An 18249-nucleotide genomic window follows, 5' to 3' on the forward strand; every position below is an offset into this window, starting at 1 on the left:
TTATATGATCTCTTGTCGGTTAGGTAAGAAATCGGTCCTAAACATTCTGAAATATTATTGGTCCTTCTCTGTACCACTTTCACTTCTAACGGTGTCGACTGTGATTATTGTGGTTGCGTCAGTTATTTTTTATTAGTTTTTTCTTATTAGTTTTTCTTTTTTTTGTCAACTATGTTTTGGTTTTGGATAGATACTCTCGCTAGCTCATCGGAATGCAGCACATGTTTTGTAATCGATCGCCTTTTATTAAATTCAATTGGATAATTTCTCTCTCGTTGTTGAATTGCACGATTTCTTAGAAGAGTAAATAAATTTCCTCAGCTTGTGCATCTTAATGCTGTACACGTTTAGTATTTCTTTCCTTTTCATTTGTCGTACATCATTACTTCACATAGTGGTTATACCTCCGCCAACATATGGGGACATACTTTTATCAGTCAGAAACGGGATTGAAACGAATTCTTACGGGTTAAGAGGAGATGATAATTTCCTGTCAGTTTTTCTGTGCAAAAGCAATGATTAATTTAGGTTAACAAATCTGCAGTAGTTCCGTAGGGCTGTCATTATTAAAGCCTGGAACCTACCCTAAAAATGTCCCTTCTCACCAAAAGTTAGATTTCTTTAAAAAAAAAAAAAAAAAAATCCTGTCTACAAAGACAAAAAAACAACCTAAATAAAACAAAATTTCGATGCCGGAGGCAGTAATGATAACAATAATAAAAATATTCTGTTTATAGCTTGGTTATTTGGTGGCCCCTTTGATGTACTATTATACAAGAAGGGATGGGCGGCTAGTGGCCTTTTCTTACCCAGGCCTAATGATGACAACAAAAAGAAAAGATAAAGGACTGTGGGATTTGCTTCAGAAGGAAATGCTTGATACGGCTTGAAAGACAGAGGATGAAATTGAATAGAATATTTTATAGATTAGAGGAAATGGAAGAAGGGAAAGGATTTCAGAGCAGTAGGTTCGAAGAAACAGTCACTGGGCAAAGTAATCCGGGAATTGCTTATCACGAAATACGTTATAAGGATATAGCGTTTTGGTGGTTGTTACTAAAACTTCACAGGGGCAGGAGGTTTTGTTCTTCAGCTCAACAGACCATTAGCCTAAAGTAGTATATATCTTAGAAAATATACATCGATGCCAAACGAAAAAGTTAGGGGCTAATTTACTGATTAGATGAATAATCTCTTCAATTCACTTTTGTCCAGTAGGAAGCACAGGAAGTAAAACAATATATTTTTTCATCACTAATATGTAAATTTATTATACCATCCATATATCATAATACAGTGCACAGTGAGTTTAGATTATAATAATGTGTATGTGTGTGTGTGTGTATGTGAGAGAGAGAGATAAAAAGAGAGAGAGGGACTGACCAGGTCACATTTAAGTATGTTGAGCCGCCGAGTTAAGTGTGTGTTTGTGTGTGTGTTTTTTATGCACGTTTTCACCGCTGACATGCAAAAAATGTTAAGCGTTTCTACGTGTGGGTGCGTGTTGTTGTATGAGCATGGGAACTTCTCCCCCGTTCTCCTCTCTCTTTTCCCCGGGAAGGGCCGTAGTGGTTTCAGTGCACCGTATGTGCTGCACTGTAAGCATTACTACAGGTTGCTTGCAGCATCCCTTCTGCCCCTAGCTACACCCACTTTTTAGCCTTTTACTTTACCTCCACTTCGCTTTCTTTTATCAGTCTTGCTGTCCAACCACTCCAGCTCCCCTTTTTCACTATCCAAAGCACTGAAAGTGCCCCCATTGCTTAGCTTTATAGCCGAATTCTCTCTCTCTCTCTCTCTCTCTCTCTCTCTCTCTCTCTCTCTCTCTCTCTCTCTGTATCATGATCTTTTAATGCTTGTTTTTTTATTTCTAAAATGTTCTCATCGGTGGTGAAATGGATGTATACTTATTACGATAAAACTAATTTTCGAGTGTATCGTAGCCTTTGTCAGTAATTTTTTTCATTTCGGTGGTCCTATTTTCTTCCAATTTCACATTAAAAGTTCTTATAAATTAATGACATTCTAAAACAGGAAAAGAAAGACTCACCTACGAAAAAATAATCATATTAATATATTAATAGTGCATTTTCAGTTTACACATATGATTCAGACACGGCAATAGAAAATAAAACATTTCTCCTGTTTAATCATTCGAAAAGTTTCATAAACATTAGAGAAAGGCACTTTCAGGCCCTTCGATATTTTAAAATGCAGTTTAATGTGTGGGAGGTTGAAATCATTGAACGTAAGTGAGGGCAGATCGGTGGAGACATGAGTAAAAATCTTGTTCAGCTTATATGGGTCCTAGGAACATTTTGCTCCCGTACAGCTGGCCAAAAAATGCTCTGCTGTAACTGTTGAACTGCCCTAAGTGACGACTCTGATATTTTGCTTAATATACTCTTACTAAAGTTGAATGCCCATGCAAAAGAGAACGTACAAGTGTCTTTATGGGATATGCAAATGACATCGCGCGTGGAAATTCACCGTCAGCTTAAAAAAAACTTTGAAGAGATATAATACAAAACGAAGTTGCAAATTGGCAGATGTAATACAACTAATACAACTACTTTGGTTGTATTTGTCATTGTGAGAGGAAAGATTGCCGTGCATTAATTCCTCAAATCTTGCGGCTTACATAACGCGAAGAGAGAAAGTCTGAGCGCCCAAATGCATCCGTCGAAAGTCAGAAACTGTGTGCATTTTCTATTTGTATTTTCCAAGCAGGTGAGATGGCACTTACCGTAATTCGATTCTGAGAAAGTGTGCTAGGTCATTCAGTTTCATTTTTGCCTTGTTCTAAATGATGGTGTGCACAGGCAATTATGATGGCGTGGAAGAAGCAGAAAGATTCCAGATGTTCGTTGACCACTTTGTGCGTTCTCTTTTCATTCATTATCGTATGGAGCTTAGGTGGGACGGAGTTAAGCCGAGTTAACGATTATCTGGGTTCATTCCACAAGTACATGTTACAAATTCTGCGGAGAGAGCAATTAACTTTAAGCTTAGTAGGGAGAAGAGAAATAAAATGCTGTATGAGAAGGAAAAAGGTGGTACCGAATGTTTTCCATCTCTTTAGGTTCTGCTAAGAAGTTTATAATTTAAGCGAAAACTTGGATATTCTTATTCTTCTGTATTCCATATCAGGAACTTTACTCACTTCTTGTCTTTATAAAATTGCATTCAGATTGACTTTTTCATGTTTTGTTGATATGAAGAAAAAATGAGTTTGCTGTCAGCCTCTTTCGCATAAGAATCTTTTCTTTAGTGTTATGGTGTTGTTAAAGAGTTTACCTATTTACATTATTTCTAAATATAGGCAAGAATATTGATATTTTGCTTGTTATTTCAGTGAACTTTCAGAACAAATGCGCTGGGCTAAGAAAATTCCTGTAACATTTTGCATGTGATTTTTTGTTGTAAATATCTCCATCTTAGGTGAAAGTACCAAAGTTAGCGACCCGCAGTTCCATGATTTTAGTTGCAAATTGAATTGTTTATCGTTGTTTTTAAATGAATAATTACGTAAAACTGATCTTTCATAATAGGTACTTATCGATGAAGGACCCAAATTACATACTGCTTTTTAACGAAGGTAAATCTCATTATGTAACTAGAATAAGTTTTATTATGTAACTAGAATAATTTTAAGGAAGCGTGATTTTATATGGTCCAGTTAGGAACACCATCCACTAAAGTACAGCATTGCATTGGCTAATCATTTAAAACAAATTAATGAAAGCCAATCCATCAGCATTGCATTGCCAACTTATTTACTACATTTTAGACCTTATCAGGTTATTATTACGTATGAGGTCTACTCTTCTTTTCACTCGAGTCTTTTACTTCAACACAGAGCCATTCTAAAGCAGGTCAATAGAAAATAAGCAACTTTGAAGAAAGATGTTCACCGTTATCATTACTTGGACTAGCCGGAAGGAGAGAGAGAAAAGAAGAGAGGGAGAGAGAGAGAGAGTCTTGGGTGTGGTCCTCCTTTGTTGAACAGAACAAGAAAGAAACCTAAGATTTTGTCAAATGTATTAAATCCATTAATATCTGTATTTAAATTTTTTAGATATCTAAAAAGTATATTCATAGTGTAGTGAAATTATCTAGGATTTCTGAATATGAAGAGACAACTTATCTTGAACAACAAGATCATGCTTACTTTCTCTCTCTCTCTCTCTCTCTCTCTCTCTCTCTCTCTCTCTCTCTCTCTCTCTCTCTACACACACACACACACACGTGCGCGTGCATGTATGTATGTATGTGTGTTTGTGTGTATGTATGCATGTTTTTTTATTCAGTACAAGTATTTAGTGTTGATTACCAGATGTTGTGTCGTCTGTTCGCAAAAATCAATGAGCATAAGCCCGTGCTTGTTACCGCAATATTTTTAGTGAAATGTTTTCCTTAAAACTAATAAAAATGGAAATGACAATAAGTTATTTCCATTTTTAGACTGTTCGTTTAATATCTTAAATCATTTTAGTGTTCATTTCATCAGAAAAACTACCAAAAACCCCTTGATAGTTTCCAGAAATTTATTTTATTTTTAGCTGTCGTGCTCTGACCTTGCTCCTTTGTCTCAGGATTTAAAAATAAGACAGTATGGACTGGTCAAGTAGGTGATAAGGGAACCAGTCAAACTCTGGAAGGCAGCTTCAAATGCATATCTTGCACTGGCCTTGAGATGGATTGACCAACCTGTCAGGGATTAAGGTTCTGCGCAGTGTATTTTTTTTTTTTTTACACGGATCGATGTTCAATATTTTTAGTAGAAAGAAGAATTTTGTCATTCCTGTACATTTCTTGCTTAGAACTCGAATCATCGGATTTTCCTTGCATAATCCTGCCTTTTTTTCGGGGGATGGGGGGAGGTAGTCATGACAGTTTAGGTCTTTCAGTTACAGAACGTAAGTTTAGTAACTTATTCACTGCGTACCATTTTCGATAGAAAAAAATTCTCTCAGGTTTTATTTTAATATCGTAACAACGCCGTTATTAGACCCAATTGAATCGGCGTCGATAATCATTGATATTTTGACACATTTTAATAATAAATTAATAAACCCGTCAGATGTGTACGTCTAGAGCCCGTAGTATGATCTTTCTCGCCATGTTAGAGTAATTAGCGACTCTGATTATAACTTCTCAATTAGAATCAAGGGTGAGTAATGTTGTATTTACCGTAGACAGTATTCTGTCTCAAATGAAAGGGTATTTGGTCTTACAGGTGGAAAACCTTGCAGAATTACGTACAAACTTGGTTGATGTTGGAAAGCTGGCGTTATTCCTTAAATATTTAAAGTTATTGGGCTTATTAGCGTTCAGGCTATTGCTGTTGGGTGATTAAGCTGTTTTATTTGTTTGGTAACTTCATGGAAGGAACAGAATGTTCTTAATGAAAGCGGAAATTGGCCATAGAGCCGGTGAATCTACCCATGAAATTTTAATACATTTAATGCACTGGTTCTCAAGTTAATTTGCCAGAGTAAATGGTATTCTTGTCTGCTAAAGGAAGTAAAACCTTAAGCATTCTGTCTGTGTTGATATGTACTTTCACCGACTACTTATGCACGTTTCACATTGGCCATGGTATTTTCACTCCAACCTCAATGCAATCTTGTTTATGATTTCAAGTCTCTGTGCCCACTCCATTCGTTATTAACTTTCTCTGGTGTGTTAATGTGGCTGTCTTTACTTCTGGTTCCATTTTGCTTATTTCCTATACGTTTTTTATCCAGACCTGCCTAGTCGGACTTCAGTCAAGTTCTGTCGTTTTCACCCTTATTCATTAACTTCACCGGTTGATTTACTAGAGTGACCGCTATTGTTGTTGTGAACTGAAAAAATCGTTGATTTTTTTTTTAATTCATTCAAACAAAATTTCTCCATTATCAGTTGCAGTGCAGCAAATGTATGTGTACGACTGTTATTAATCATTTTTATGAGATAAACCACTGACTTTCTTTTGCGTCACCGAAATTTTCTTCGCCCATCAAAACTGAAAACTTTTTGCTTTTTCCTCCTTCCTCCAAACTTTTTTTTTTTTTTTTACTTTACCCGAACACACGTTCCTAATGTCTGCCTTTTCATTTTTTCCCTTCTGCAATCTAATCAGAAAAGCCGTTTTGAGTAATTGATTTATTCATAATTTCTTCTATTTTTAGTGACCCGTAAATTTTAAATTCATTAGCTGTAATTTCGCTGCTCATTATTTTCTCGGTTTCATTAGTTGTTGCGGTACATATCCTATCAGCATCTGTACACATGTATTACGTAGACGTGCCATATTAGTAATATAAGTTAAAGTGTTAGTAAATACATCGTACATTTTCAATCTGTTATTCCTCTGAATCGGAATCAGAACTAAATATACTTGGACATTGTCAGTGTAATTACAAAGTATAGACGATCATGCAAGTGGATTAATGGAGATGTTTTTCATTGTCTCGTCTGTGATCGTGACCACGCTCTGATGGGCCTGCATTTTCGTTTGTGAAAGTTACAACGTGATCAGGAAAGCTGATGTTTCGTTTACAGCTTCAAAGTATTCCTGAAAGCTGCCTTTTTGATTCTTCATCACGTGTTTTCTCCTTCCGGTTCGATTCATTTGTGCAGACACTGATGATTATTGGTTATTAATATTTTATAAGTAAAAAATATGTAAAGAGAGAGACAGTATCGTCTCGGTATCATCAAAATACAGCCAGAACAATCTCCATTGTATAGTATATCGGGAATCATCATCAGTATATTATAGCAAAATGTAGTATGCTGTTGTGCTTTGTGATTCAGGTCGTCATATTATTTGGAATGAATAATTTTTGCTACGTACAAGTACCTCAGTTCGCTGATGAAAATGCTGGACTCATTCATCATAAATAAAAAAAAAATATATGTCCGATGGACATATATTTTTTTTATTTGTTTTCCGATGGGCAATAAAAATTGCGGTTCGTTGATAAATTTAGAATTAACTGTTGTAATATTTATTCATGTTCAGTTATCAGTGATCGTATTTTGTGATGCTGTGTGTTACTACGTAACTTTTTAACTAGTGTTTTTATTCATAATGTAGCTTTTATAAAAGTAATGTTTTTACCCAGAGTATAAAAACCAACAAAGTATCTTTGAAAAATCAAGAAATCGTCCATTGTAAATAAAATGAGTAAAAGAAAGCCGCATCCCATAAGGATAATTGGTAGGTTTACTCTTGCTCAGTATTGGTAACACTGCTAGCCATAAAAAACTAAAAGAAAAATAAGTTGGTAAAAAATATCAAACCAGCTCCAGAAATGATGCTTAGTAAGTCAGCCAGTCGTGGAAACGCATTGAACAGGTTTAGGGATTTCATTCGAAGATAACGAAGTCATTGAAATTCGACAGCTTTACTTCAGTCGCTGCGCTGGGTCATAGAGATCGCTCACCGTCACTCTCTCACTTGCAGGTATAATAAAATAATAATAATAATAATAATAGTAATAATAATAATAATAAATGAATGGAATTTTAATACCTGACGAGGAGCATGACAGGCAAGTTATTTTTACTGCATTTCTTTTTATCTTCATAAACATCATCTCAATAGAACCAGTGGCCGGCAATAATTAGCCGAGCTGAACTATGGCTGTTTTCAAGGTTATCAGTTTTTTGCCTGTTCGGATATACTGAAAAGGTAATCTTTTATATATTGCTTATTTGTCTTGAACATGTTGATAGAAACCTTAGTTTTTTCAGGCCTCATGCATATCTTTTACATTATATTTGAAAGGGATTACTTGTTTAATACTGAATTCGTTGTGTTATATAAGCAGTTGCAAAAGCGTACAGGTTTTATGTTTAAAATGAAAAAAGCATCGTCTCTCAAGACCGAAGTTAAACGAAAGAAGTTTCAAATACTCGGCGAACTGATATTTTATGCCATCATAACGTTTGTATAAAATGTGGATTAAACAAAAGTTTTAAGCTAGAAACAGCTATCCTAAGTTGAGCTTACGTTCATATTCTGTGATGCATCATTTTGTCGACCTCGACAGAAGGCCTACCCACGGGTCAACCATTCAGAGCTGACCGTCCTATGGTCCTCGCCTCCCGTGCCTCAAAATAACCGGTTAGGGAGTAGGATTAACTCAGGACCCACTTAATGGAAAGTCGAGTATATTTTTACAAAAGTCCATCTTTAAACGTCTCTGAAGTTAATCTTTAATTTAGGAAAAAATATAATTTTTTGTATACGTATAATTATATATATATATATATATATATATATATATATATATATATATATATATATATATATATATATATATTTCAGAGACGTTTAAAGATGGGTAGGCAGGTCGGCCAGACAATGACCTCACACGGGCTCGTCGTTGGCAGGACCCACAACGTGGGTACTGGCTCAGCCATACAACAGAACGATCGACAATCTTCCTCGTCTTTGTATTAATAGTTTCAGTTAAGTATCAACTTTATTTTAATGGTAGTCTACCAGTAACCTCGTTATTTAACAACGTCGGTTATTTTGATAAAAGATACAGCCTATGTCAAAAATGTAAGTTAATTCTTCTTATCGATAGACAAGGGTAAGAACTTCAAGTAATTAACATCTCTATCTTTGTATTGTTTTAAACAATATCTTAGACAAACATGACGTGACTGTAATGAAGATTACCCAAAGTACCTGAAACGTTCAATAAATGAAAATAAATTTGTCCTCGTGTAACCTGTATTTAATTGCTAAATATTTAAATCTGCTCATTTCCTCATTTTAATACTGGAGGTTTAAATTTTCTCGAAATTTTTTGAAATTCTTAGCACGTTGTTAAGGTGCCAAATTCTGAATTACAGAATACAGGTATTGTTGCAAAAAATATATCACCTGGTACATCAACTCCCGACTAGATGACAAGGTTTTTATACATTTTTTCCTGAGCTTTATTAACTGAGAGAAAATAGTAGATTTTATAAGTAATTATACACAATGTAATATATATACATGCGTTATGTATATATATTACATTTATGTATATATAATTTTTATTAATTTTTTATTCATGTACATAGGCAACAAGGGAGTTTAAACACCATTTGCCAAATGAAGAGATGGCACAGCGTCTTCTTTTAATAACCTCTTATTGTTAGGGTTTTTAATATTCAGTAGCTGTGACTTCATTTCAAATACATGATTATAGGGTTTGACATGCACAGAATATATCACCGCATTTTCAGGAATGACTGAATCTGCACAACGACGTGTATTCAGCCACGTATCTCGGTAGTTTCCCTTTGAAATCTAAAATACCTTGTTCTGAGTCTTTTGTCTTAAACTTGGGGTTCGAACAACCATACACTGCACAATTATTCGGCATAGCTACAAAAAGTTCTTTAACAATGTATCTTGAATTACAGCGAGGAACTGTTTGTTTACAAGGTCCAGAATGCATGGGTGGGCTCATGGCCCACTATGCAGTCGACCCGGGTGATTCATCATTAATCCCATGTCTGGCCGACCTGTCTTTAGTTGGGCAAAAATATACTTGACCCTCCTATTATATTATATATATATATATATATATATATATATATATATATATATATATATATATATATATATATATATAATAACCCGTTTCGGGCGTACGATTAACTTCTTATATTCCTCGTAGAGGTTGCGAAGTTTCAGCTTCGGTAATGACTCGGAGGGTCAAGTATATTTTTGCCCAACTAAAGACAGGTCGGCCAGACATGGGATTAATGATGAATCACCCGGGTCGACTGCATAGAGTGGGCCATGAGCCCACCCTACACAGTCTGGACCTTGTAAACAAATAGTTCCTCGCTGTAATTCAAAATACATTGTTAAAGAACTTTTTATAGCTATGCCGAATAATTGTGCAGTGTATGGTTATTCGAACCCCAAGATTAAGACAAAAAACTTAGGATAAGGTATTTCAGCGCTATCACCGTGGTCCACTAAGCTTTCATTTTCACCAATTATTTCAGCCCCAGAATGTATTGTAACTTGAACCAACATTTGCAGCAGAGGTATCAAGATTATTTACAGGCAAAGTGAGATCAGTAATGAGACACACACACACACACACACACACACACACATATATATATATATATATATATATATATATATATATATATATATATATATATATATATATATATATATATATATATATATATTGTCTAGCACGTCTCATTACTGATCTCACTTTGCCTGTAAATAATCTTGATACCTCTACTGCAAATGTTGATTCAAGTTACAATACAATTTGGGGCTGAAATAATTGGTGAAAATGAAAGCTTGGTAGACCATGGTGATGGCGCTGAAATTATTCTGTCTGCAAAAGATTAAGTACATCATAGTGTAGCAAAGGATCCAGGGTTGTGGCTTGATTTCTCGGCTGATGATGTGGCTTATTGGATTGGATTGCTTGTCGACCCAGTGACTGTCACCACAATTGGCCATTTGACAAGTCTTACCGGCATTTCAGTAGTGGCAAACCAGTAAGGTATTATTCGCAGAAACTTTGTTGGGACAAAAGCCAATGGTGAGAAACACAAGAGTGGTTACTGTATCACCATCAACAGGATCGGTTTATTGTTTTGTTTATAAACTGTGTGCTCTGAAAAATTTCTCGAATTTTTTTTATAAGAGAAGGGTTCAGTGACACGAAATACTATTGTAATTGATGTCGTGAAAAAAGCACTGCTCACCGAGAGAGACTATGCTAACATATTTAACGCGCAGACAAGGTGCGGGGTTGGGGCAACAGTTGGAGAAACAAATTCAGCAACAGTGTGATTGCTAGGAACATGTCTTGAGGCGTGTCATAGCTGTTATTCGTATGTTAGCTTGGCTTCTCGAGGAACGGAAGAAAAGTTTGGATCATTAAGAAAATGGGAATTTTTTAGGGATGCTTGAACTCGTAAGTCAGTTTGATCCATTTTTAGCAGGCCACATTTCGAAATAAGGAAGTTCTGGCAAAGGAAATCCTTCTTACCTGTCCAGAACCACCTGTGAGGAACTCATTCTACTAATGGCTACAGGAGGTCCATGCGCTCATTGTTGATGAAATAAAATCTGGTTATTTTAGTTTGTAGGTTGAGTCAACACCAATCTATCACGTATCGATCAGTCAGGTGTTGTAATTAGGTACTTAAAAGATGGACAACCTATTGAACGCTTTTAACCTTTATGAAAATGAAAAGCCATACCGGTGAGGAAAGGACAAATCAAGTGTTGCAGTACTTACGTGAAGCTGGTAGGCTAAACTTTTCAAAATGTAGAGGTCAGTCTTACAACTACGCTGCTAACATGTCTGGGCGTTATAAGAGGATGCAACAAAAAATTTGAGAAACAAACAAGTTTGCTATGTATATGTGTCCGGTGGAGCTCATTCACTAAATCTGGTAGGCCAAAGTGCTGTTGACTCCGGTCACAGAGGCAGTTAATTTTTTTTCAGCCCCAAGCAGCCGGTGGAAAATTTTTAAAGGTTGTATTGGAAATGAGTGTCTTAAAATCCCTCTCTGATACCAGATGGGAGGCACATTCTATGGCAACAGCAGCAAAATTGTAGAAGCGTTAGATTATACAATAGCCGAAGACCAGTCACAAAAGGAAGATGCTAGAAGAGAAGTAAATAATATTGCAGATAAGATGCAAGGGCTAGAATTCGTTTTTATGTTGAATTTTTGGAATGAGATTTCGCAGAATTTTCGCTGAGTAAGCCAAGTTCTACAAAATGAGGATGCGAACTTAAAAACGTGAGATCTGTATGTATCATTAGCTGACCAACTGTGCATTTCACGAGCTGAATTTGAAAGATATGAGGCAGCTACAAAGGAAATGCTACCAGATGTTGATTACAAGGTAGCTACAACTCGCAAACGTATCGGAAAGAAGGTATACCTAATGACGGAGATGTAACAAAAGTATATTTGAATACCAGAGATAAATTTCGTATCACCACCTTTTACACAATTGTTGATAAACTTGAAACTGAGATGAAATGAAAAAGCAAAGATTTCCTTTTCTATTGATGTACTACATAATGTCACTTCATCATCTAATAACATTGAAAGGTATTGTCAGTGCTGACCAAAGCTGATTAAAGCTTACCCAGAGGACTTCAACATTAATTTCTCAGCTGAGCTTCAGCGGTTTCATTCATGTACCCCATAAGTTCAGTGCAACAAAAACGTAAAAAGATTGTCATGCTGAACTTTGTGAAATAATTTTAGAAGACAGTATTGAGTGTGCCTTTTATATTTTTAACATTAATGATGGTCACAAATTGCTCAGCTGAGCGTACATTTTCTCAGTTTAAGTATATTAAAAGTACCATTCCCATCAGAACAACTATGCAACAAAGCAGGCTGGATGCCTTACCTCTATGAAGCATAGACGCTGATGATCAGCTTGAGGATCAGATCAAAGACTTTGCAGTTAAAAAAAGTAGGAGAAAACTTTTAAAATATACAGTAAATAAAGTGTTAGTATACAAAAATAAACATTATTTTCCATCTTACTGAAAGTTTTGTTTAATTTCGATAAATAAAATGTTATTTTATGGTTTATTATTGTTTATATTTTGAATTACATATATAAGGTGGGCACCAGAATCTTTTAAGTGCTTAGGTCTTAATCCGGCCCTGCCAACTGTCATCATAGAAGTGAGGTTACAAAGGTGATTGGAAGTGCAAGATAAAAACCTTTGCAAGTCCAAGATAAAAGGTTGAGGGCATATCTAGGGTAGGGAGAGTTGCAAGTGGTGTTCACATACGTAAGAAATGTCAGTTTATGCAAAAAGATCGACTAATGTTGGGCTTATCCTTTATCTAATAGTTACAGGATTAACGTGGAAGTGATTATTTTGTTGTTTTTGAAGGCGCCTTCCATGTTGAGAAGCTGTTTATGGGCTACGTACAGTATGTATCATTGCCTGTGTTAGTCATGTAGCTGCTGCATGAGTATTTGCTTGCAAAATATTGTACATTTTTAATCTAACAAATCGCTCATTGATGTCTTATAGAGGCCCTGTTCCATATAACCATTCTTTAACCATTTACAGAATATAGTGAAATATTTTTCCTTCTAGCGTTTTGATTAATATCATTATCATTATGTAAGACAAGAACAAATGATTGTTTACAATCTCGGCACTGTTGAATCATTTAACTGTCGCCTTGATGAGTGCTCTTTTGATAAGTTCATATCCTTTGTTTTGGCAGCTGATTAGACACCATTATCTTCACCTCGCATCGCCAATGATCTTGAAGAACAAAGATAACCCTTTCCCTGTGATATATCAGAATCCAAGATAGATGTGACTATATTTTCTAAGCGATGAATAGTATTTATTTGGCCTAAGTGCCAAACATTCATCCATTCCAGTATTATCATAATAATAGGATTCAGCAGGAGAGATTGAGAGATTTGTAAATGGTTAAACGTAATTTGTAATTTATTTTTTTATGTATTATTCTGTTATTGGTTATCACCAGCCGGCCCACAATTGAACGATACGTCTGAAAGATATGATAGCTTTTCTCACACATTTATGGTGACCTCGTAAATTTAAATCACCGTAAACGATAATCCAACCCTTGTTATTTTTATCGAACTTGACAATACTATGACTAGTCTGGAGAATTATCGTTCGGGCTCCGCACTAAACAACCCAAGACCTAAAGATCTAAGCCTAAGGTATTAGACTAATGTTGCTCTGAATTCTTTGATTTAATAGGGTGCTTCGGTCATTTATCTGTGCATCAATTTGCCGTTATATTTTTTTCGGTATTACTGCGTGTACGTAGATCATTTGAGATAAAGTAATTTGGTTATTTTAGTATTTTGAGAGAGAGAGAGAGAGAAAGAGAGAGAGAGAGAGAGAGAGAGAGAGAGAGAGAGAGAGAGAGAGAGAGAGAGTTACCTAACTCGTACTAAAGACCACTCTGAAAATTGTCATAATTGAGTTAATGCATACGTGAGCGCAAATGTAAACGAAAGTATGCTATCATGAACGTTGGTGAATAATGTCTAATACGGGACAGAGAGGAACTACGACGTCAGCCCTATAGGATACAGTGTAGGTAATTAAGTAATTCAACATGGACATTAACGTTGATAACTTCACAACGAGCGATTTCCTCTAAAAGGGCACCCTTGGGAGAGGCAGAGAGGTAAAAGATGTTCAGATTTTGGTTTGAATTTCGTGTGATCCAGGTGACAAAGCACTGCTAGACTGATGAAAACAGTATATTTACCAAAAGTCAACATCTGGCAAAAATCGCCCGTAAAAGAGAATGAATTGCTTTACTTGGTTGTTAAGAACTGAGAGTGTAGGCTGTAGGTAATAACCATCCTTGAATTATCAAAAATAACAGAAAGGTGAGGGGGAAACCAGTACTGCTTATTTTTCAGTAAATATGCAGTGCAGTATTTCCTTGTTTAAAGAATTCCCAAATCAAGAATTACAGCAAGTAAACGTAGCTTCCTGGCCTGAATGTATATAGCTAAGCCAAGGTCAATATTGGTTACATTGATGTTGTCTGTGCGAGAAACGAGTGGTTAGATAGTGTTTGACCTTGGAAAAGACGAGTAAAAATAATAATCATTACTTTATAAGTTGCTGTGAAACACTAGGATGCTGTGGGCATGTCGCACCAGGCTTCTCTTGAAGTATAAATAACCATGAACTTGTCAACCTTTAAATAGTTGAGGATTTTCTTGAATTTAAAATTATTACATTTTATAATTGTATAGTTACGATGAAAAGTCAATCCTTAAGCCTCAAAAACGTTATTGTATTCGAGTTTAATTTGTTTTACAAGATATGACTTAGTGTATAAACATAGTATGCATTTGTATATGCATAGACAACATTCAACAATAGCAGAAAGCCGTTACATTAGGTTATTCTGTTCATATTTCCAGTTCTACCGGTACTAGAACTGATTAATATTCCCAGTGACATTTGTATGCCATTAATGGAAGTTATTTTTGGTAACACTGCGGGACGAAGTCCAGTACCCATAGGACTAAGACAGACTGCTCTGATAAGTGTTAAGTGGATGGTTCTGCCCAGGCTGCCATACCCGCTGGGCCAACAGACGAGTGGTAAGCGTCGTAAAGTTGTGAACCCGCCAGTTTTGACCACGGAGCATTTAAAGATATTCTTCAAGATCTGCCAAGGCCATATTTAAAAGAGAAGACAAGGTAGGGCCTTTCTTGAAAAAGGTTGCGAAAGAATTAATTTACTTATCGAAACCTGGAAAGTTTGTAATTGTTGCACTTATAAAGACTGGCTTCATCCTCAGTAACCTACACCTGGTAGCTTAGATTTAAGATAGTGTTTCAATGATGTTTCGATAGTCTAAATTTTTTGTAGGTTAAGGTTATGAATTTTCTTGCTTATGACATGACAGTTTATCCAGGTCTATCCAGGCCGAGAACATCCGATATTGAGGAAAAATCGAGGACTGCCTATATCCTAAGGACCTACTTCTCATGCGGAAGACAAAGTGGCTGTAGGCCTACTTTGGTGAAATAATCTTTGACATAGTAACACATGTTAGGTCCTTGGCGAAGATGGTCTAAATGCTCGGCATCATCTTGTGTAGTAGTGTAGACATAGCCTTTGGCTACCTGGTATTGGTTAGGCAAAGTTGTAATAGCCCATGATAACATAGGCTTATGTAGGCTAGAATGGGTACGTTTCTACTTTAAACCTTATCGCATTCTTGAGTTGAACTGTAATTTAATTATTTTAATGTGCTTCGAAAGTTTTTGACGTTCTTTTGAAGTGGCTTATTAGTAGTTTTAGAGATACTAGAACCTCCCCTCCCCCTTGTATCCTACACTTATGAAGAACCATAGTGAAAAAGTTTGGTTTGTGGGTGGGGGAAAAGAAAAAAGAATAAAATGTCCCCAGACCTCCCTTCTGCCTACCCTTACCTTTGACACTTTATATTTTAATAAATAACTGGTCTCCAGTCTAATGTAACGTAGGACACTGGGTCCTTATCAGACTGGGGGAGGGGTAGGTGCAGGTTTGCCATCCCCAGAATTGTTAAAAGTAAAAACAGACCAAAACATATTTTCAAGATACTCATGTGACTTACAACAAACAGTTTTGTTATTTTCATGATGTGTAACCTAATAGGCCATAATGTGAAAAATAAATTTCAGGTTATAGCAGTGCCCAGGTCCAATAAGTGAAAAGTAACAGTAAGGCAGCTAATTACTCTTAAAGTACAGTAACATATACGAGTTTAAAAATTTGGCGTTATTTTACTAGCCACCATATTTGGAATTTGCCCGAAGCTATAGGAATCTGCAGTTTGGTCCTCCCTGAGTTAGGTTAATTTAAGGTATAACACCATTTAGCAAAGTTTAAGGGAGTTCAAGGGAGGATGGAGACAATCTCTCTTCCCCCCCGTGAGTTGTAAATTTCATATTTGGCTGCTTTGTAAAAATTTACTCTGGCAGCCATACTGCTGGGTTCCAGAGAAATAGGCCTATAGACCTAGGTTTACTTAGGTTAACTTCCAGATTTGTACCTTGGGAGTTAACCCTTTAGGATTCCTGGCAGTTTCAAAACTATTGAATGGCAAATCACTCTGACATCCAAAACTAGATGCTCTTACTTTTCACAATAAAACATATATGAATTTTTGCTAAAGATATGCAAACATGCATACCCCCAGTATTGGAAGGGTTAAGACTAAGATAATGTTGTACTGTATTGGTATGCTAAGATTGGAATGGATGAATGGCAACTGTTTTTATGGTCATACCAATGATTGATACACAGGCTTGGAGTTTGTTACAAAACTAGACCAATTTTCAAAGATCATGAGAAGTACAAAAAGATAAATATTTCATAGAGCATACACCAGTCTGCTAGAAAATTATGTAAACATTGACATATTTGAATTTGTCATAAATGTTAGTATTTGGTTGGCATGACAAACCTCAGAATTAGGCAGTGTACTGTATACTGTACAGTGTTTGTTATTGAGGGTGGTAGGCTAAAGGGATAATGATAGAAACAAGGTACACATTAATTGCCTTTAAACTACAAATGATTGAGATATGTTGCCTCTTCTGAAAGTGGTTTTATGGAATTTGTGGATAAGGGTACAGAATCAGATTATGCCATGTTCAAGCATAGGTCTTTGAACACCACAGGACTTAAGTGTTGACACATATAAGGCTGCAGTTACTTTTGTTATTAGACCCTCCTAATTTTATTGCTTTTTAATAGACCATACCTACAAATAACCTTGCTGAACATTGCTATGTATTCAGCTGTCATTATTATATTAATGACCTACCTGTGCTGAAGTGGGCAGTTTAGTATTCATTTTTCGTATTCATGTGGAACCATTTGTCAGTTATATTCTAAAAAATCTGTCATCAGGGAAACTTAGGTATGGTAAGAAACTTGAGTAGACTGTGCTAAGCAGTGCATGACTGGAAGTATGCCAGATGGTGATGCTATTTGGAAGAGTGAATGTGAAGAGTTGCACACGGGTGCTTAGTGCTCTATATTTCTATCCTAGCTGTATCACTTATATTAGCTTTTTCAGTTCTTCATTGGAGGGGTGGGTAGAGCTCTCAGCTAGCACGCTGTTGGCCCAGCATTCGACTCTGACTGGCCAATGAAAAATTAGAGGAATTTATTTCTGGTGATAGAAATTCATTTCTCGTCATAATGTGGTTTGGATTCCACAATAAGCTGTAGGTCCCGCTTGCTAGGTAACCAGTTGGTTCTTAGCCATAAAATAAAATCCAATCCTTCAATAGCCTTAGAAAGCTGTTAATCAGCTCAGTGGTTTGGTTAAACTAAGATATACTTATTTTTTCTCAAATAAAGCTTTTTTCATCATGTCTTGTTCACCCCAAAATTGTTTAGTTCTAACAGTTATATACTTGTATTCTGAATATTCTGAATGGTTGCAGAGTTTGTATGCATTCTGTAATGTAATTGTTAGTAAAAACAGTACAGTATTTTTGTGTTTTTTCTTTTCATGTTTATATTGCATTTCTTGTATTATCACACGGACAAATATTTTGAAATTTTATTGTAGTATGAACTATTTATGTACTGTACTGAACTTGAAAAATTTATTAGTGGAGGCTAGAGCTAAAACCTCAGTGATGAGAAAAATTTATTATTGGAGGCTAGAGCTAAAAATTCAGTGATAGGGGAAAAT

General features: G+C 35.8%; 1 protein-coding gene across 6 annotated transcripts in view; it reads left to right on the top strand.

The window, feature by feature from the left end:
- LOC136836329 (5-hydroxymethyl-dUMP N-hydrolase-like) overlaps positions 1-18249 on the top strand; it is a 53610-nt gene that overhangs the window by 18666 nt on the left and 16695 nt on the right. Inside the window, exon 1 of one of the 6 annotated variants that reach the window (XM_067100600.1) lies at positions 7339-7456. The exons of 1 other annotated variant lie outside the window; for it this stretch is intronic. The gene's annotated coding sequence lies outside the window, so the exon portion shown is untranslated. 4 more of the 6 variants (XM_067100691.1, XM_067100958.1, XM_067100870.1 and 1 more) reach the window with 4 other exon arrangements.

The sequence above is a fragment of the Macrobrachium rosenbergii genome, chromosome 1 (assembly GCF_040412425.1).
Source record: "Macrobrachium rosenbergii isolate ZJJX-2024 chromosome 1, ASM4041242v1, whole genome shotgun sequence".
NCBI lineage: Eukaryota > Metazoa > Arthropoda > Malacostraca > Decapoda > Palaemonidae > Macrobrachium > Macrobrachium rosenbergii.